General features: G+C 37.3%; 1 pseudogene; it reads left to right on the top strand.

Annotated features, from left to right (window-relative positions):
- The first annotated feature begins 1,901 nt into the window (after positions 1–1,901).
- On the top strand, positions 1,902–3,037 carry LOC116550436 (annotated as a pseudogene).
- Positions 3,038–4,561: the final 1,524 nt, after the last annotated feature.

Here is a 4,561-nt window from a genome sequence, read left to right as displayed (position 1 = left end):
CCTTTTTCTTCCTTCCTTCTTCCCTCCCTTCCTCTTTTCTTCCCTCTCTTTCTTTCTTTTCTGTCTTCCCCTTCCTTCCTTTCTTCCCTTCCTCGCCTTTCCCCCTTTTTCCTTCCCCTTCCACTTTCCTGTTTACAGATTTACCCAAACTGCCTAGAATAGTGCCTGGCATAAAGTAGAGGTATGAGAAATATTTGGGGACCGTGCTGAATGCGTGAATAAGTGAATAATAAGTTTTATGCCACTCTAATTGTTGCTCCTTGGTAGGTAATTGGATTTTTCATCCTGGTCATTTTGAAGACTTTGTATCTTGGGTGTTTTACTATGTCCTATGGCACGTCTAGGTGTGTATTCATTCTTATTTCTGCTACTGGACTCATTTGCTTCCTGACGTAAGGATTCATGTATTTTCTCAATTGTAGAATATCCTCCAGCTTTTCATTCATATCAGTAGTGGAAGGATTTTTTTTTGTAATTTAAAAATGTCTTAAAAATAACTGAATCTTTTTTATTTTAGTTGGAAAATGTGTTTCTTGTAAGAAAATGAGAAATGTCAAAATTGCAAGCTGTAGTCACAATTTGAAGTAAACAAATACAATTATCTGCAACAACAAATAGTCTTGCACATGCAATGCCCTAAAACAAATATTTGTGGTTTCAAGTTCACAATCAGCAGTTCTTGGAAATACTAAAAGAAGAAACTTTTGAGTATTACAGAAAAGTTTTTCACTCTTGTTAGTATACTGAATTTAAGGAAATACAGTCTCCTAACTTCTCCTCCATCTGAAAGATTAATGGCTAACCAAGTACTCTGTATTCTTGAAATCTCTACTGGAGCTCTTGAAATCTCTACTGGAGCTCATTAACTGCTCATGAAACACATGTCCTTTACTTTTCAATGACAATTGTAACACATGCTTCATTAAAATTATTCAGGGCTTATGATAATTTAGTTCCACACCACCATTCTTCCTACTCTCTATTTCTAGAAAAATTTGTCTGCAGGCTGGACTTTTGCTTTCTGTTCTGTGTGCTTCTTAAACTCTTGTGTGTTCCATCTATGTTTTCTGACTCTCTGCTATTATCTAGATAATTTTCCCAAAGACATCTCCTAATTAAGTAATGCTTTCTTTTGGAGTGACTGGTTTGCTCTTAATGCAGCCATTGAGTTTTTAATCCAGTGCCTACATTTTTACTCCCAGAAGTTTTATTTGGTTCTGTTCAAAATATTTTAATTTCATTGTAACCTATTACTTCATTATGGTTTCTACTTTTTTCTTTATTTTTTTAACCATGTTAAAATGAACTTATTTTATAGTTGTTTTAACATTATTGAACCGTAATTATCCTATTAGTTAAGTCTGCTGACTCTGTTATTGTGGATTTTTTCCTTATTGCTCTGTGGTTTTCTTAGGAGGGACTCATTAGTAGGGATTTTTTTAAAAAGCAGTTCAGTGCATCCTAGATTATAGGAGGATTCTCCCATACAGTTTGCTTCTGTTGGATCTCCTTAGAAGTTCATAGGCCCAGACTGAGACTCCCATAACACATGGTGATATAAATTAAGATTCTACATTTGCAAGTGATCTAGGCTTCAAGTTTCTGCTTTTTATTAGGGGACATTGGAGCTTTCTCACTGATACATTTTGCCCTGGGAAAGAGCTTTTGTTTTAAATGCAGGACTGGTTCTTTATGAAAGGTTCTCACTAACTACCCTTCAACTGATGTAGGTCCCATGTATGGTCTTTAAAAGCTCATCTTAATAGTTAGGGTCTACAGACAGATACCATCATGACTGGTGAAATACTGTATCAGCTTAAGCACAACAGGCTAGTACCTACCTGGCATGAAAGGACATTCCCTTATGAAGTGGATGAAAGTAGATGCCATCTATTCAATGTTTCTCTTAAGTCTTAGTTTTTTATCTGATTAATAGAACTATTTATGGATCCTACATTAAATTGCTGAAACCAGTAAGTTAAACAACAGTGAATGATGCATTCCATAGTTGAGCTTTTGATTTGAACTAAAGGACACATAGAAAAGAATTCATTTATGGCTGCTGCAGTGTGATGAGCAACACCGCAGATGAGTTTTTCAACCCCAGAGCAAGGTTCTGCCTACCCAAGGCTGCGGCTATGTGGGTCCCCTGGGTGAAACCACTGTCACCATGTCTGACCGGGAGGCAAAGCCTTCAACTGAGGACTTTGGGGATAAGGGGGAAACAGAATACATTAAACTCAAAGTCACTAGACAGGATAGCAGTGAGATTCACTTCAAAGTGAAAATGACAATACATCTCAAGAAACTTAATAAAGAATCATACTGTCAAAGACAGGGTGTTCCAATGAATTCACTCAGGTTTCTCTTTGAAAGTCAGAGAAGCACTGATAATCATATTCCAAAAGAACTGGGAATGGAGGAAGAAGATGTGATTGAAGATTATCAGGAACCAGCAGGGGTCATTCAACAGTTTAGATATTATTTTTATGATTTTTCTTTTCCCCTCAATCTTCTAAATTTTTTTTTGTAATTTGTTCAAAGTAAAATTGAAAACTGATACCCCATCTTTTTAAAACATCTGATAATTTGAATTCTAGTGCTCATTATCCATTATTGTTTGTTTTCATTGGGTTGACTTTTGGCGGTCAAGCCTCTGTCTCCCTCATGTTGCCCTCTTCTTTACACAAGGACACTTGTGCACAGAGTGGCCACCTTTCTCAGGACCATGAATTTTGGGCTTTTGGTGATAATTAGATAGACCAATCCAAGGGTCCATAATGACTTTCCAGTTGGCCCTAGGGTTCTAGCATGTGATTGCTTTACTCCTGGACTATGACTTTCAGTGGGAGGTAGAAGTTTTTCAGAGAACTGGACAGAGGAAAAATGACCTTTTCTTAACTTGAAGGTTCTTTAAAAATTTGAGGATCTGGTCCATCCAAAAGAAGAGGAATATCAGGTTGAAATCAAGATGACAGATAAGGTGAGAGTAATGCCTAACTCCAAAGATGGCTTCATTGAAGAAAAGGCATTTTAAGATTTTTTTTTTTTTTTTTTTTTTTTTTTTTAGATGAAGTCTCACTCTGTCTCCAGGCTGGAATGCAGTGGTGTGATCTCAACTCACTGCAATCTCCACCTCCCATGTTCAAGTGATTCTCCTGCCTCAGCCTCCCAAGTAGCTGGGACTACAGGTGCACGCTACCACACGCAGCTAATTTATGTATTTTTTTTTAGTAGAGATGGGGTTTTACTATGTTGGCCAGGATGGACTCAATCTTGTGACCTCATAATCCTCTCACCTCAGCCTCCCAAAGAGTTGGGATTACAGGCATGAGCCACTATGCCAGGCCAGCATTTAAAGACTTAAAAAAAAATCTTGTTAGGGCTGGGCACAGTGGCTCATGCCTGTAGTTCCAGCATTTTGGGAGGCCGAGGCAGGTGGATTGCTCAGGCTCAGGAGTTTGAGACAAGCCTGGCCAAAATGACAAAACCCTGTCTCTACTAAAAATACAAAAAAAAAAAAAAATTAGTTTTGTCAGCTAGGTGTGGTGGTACACACTTGTAGTCCCAGCTACTTGGAGAAGCAGGAGAATCCCTTGAACCTGGGAGGCAGAGGTTGCAGTGAGCTAAGATGGTGGCACTGCACTCCAGCCTGGGTAACAGAGTAAGACCCCATCTCAAAAAAAAAGAAAGAAAGAATAAATCTTGTCAGAAAATCCCAGAAAAGTTCTGATTTTCATTAACAATTTTAAAAAGTTTTCCTGCAGAAATGAATATGAGACCACTGTTCTTTTTTATTTTATTTGTAATTTTTGGCCTGGGTTATGGGTTTTAAATGGATGTTGTCTGTACCCACTTTATTAAAATAAACAATATTTGTAAAAATTGTAAAAATGGAAACAATAATTCATTTATCTTGTGGCTGCATTAAAGAGTTTTCTTGGTGTCCTACGGGTATATGACCAATAGCCTGTGACTATGGAGACATCTCAGTGTATGCAAAGATCTAACATTAAACTGTAATCTTCATGTAAGACTCGGAAAAGAAACACTTCACAAGTTCCAAAGCTAGATCACGCCCATCCTCTATGGGGAACTTGAAGACTCTTTCAAATTTCCTTACCATTATTTTCTAGCTCATACATTCACCAGCGTTGTGAGTGGGTTGCACGAAGCCAAGTCTTTTTCATTTTTTATTTTTCTTTTGTCTTCCTTCTTTCTAGTTTTGGTTTCTTATTAAAGGATTGTGACTTTCTGGATTCATCATTTATAAGATCATTTTTTTCTTTTTTGTATTTCCTCTCTTTTCCATTCTACCTTTGTTTTTTCTTTCTTTCCTTTTCCACTGAAGTCTTGAATCTAATGTCTGGGAAATTGGGAAAGAAGAAATCAGTGGAAATTATTCCCAGCAGCCATTGGACACGCCTTTCCCTTGTGTATATAGATTTAGTGTTGTATAATGAGGTATAATGAGGGTTTTCTTCCTGACCATTGTTATGCTACCACATATGTCTACATTACCTGTTCTCAGTAAATGAAAGGAAGCATGATTACTCCACTA

Source organism: Sapajus apella, unplaced genomic scaffold (assembly GCF_009761245.1).
Source record: "Sapajus apella isolate SASKATOON/1434 unplaced genomic scaffold, GSC_monkey_1.0 scaffold1, whole genome shotgun sequence".
NCBI lineage: Eukaryota > Metazoa > Chordata > Mammalia > Primates > Cebidae > Sapajus > Sapajus apella.
This window is presented reverse-complemented; position numbering and strand designations above follow the sequence as displayed.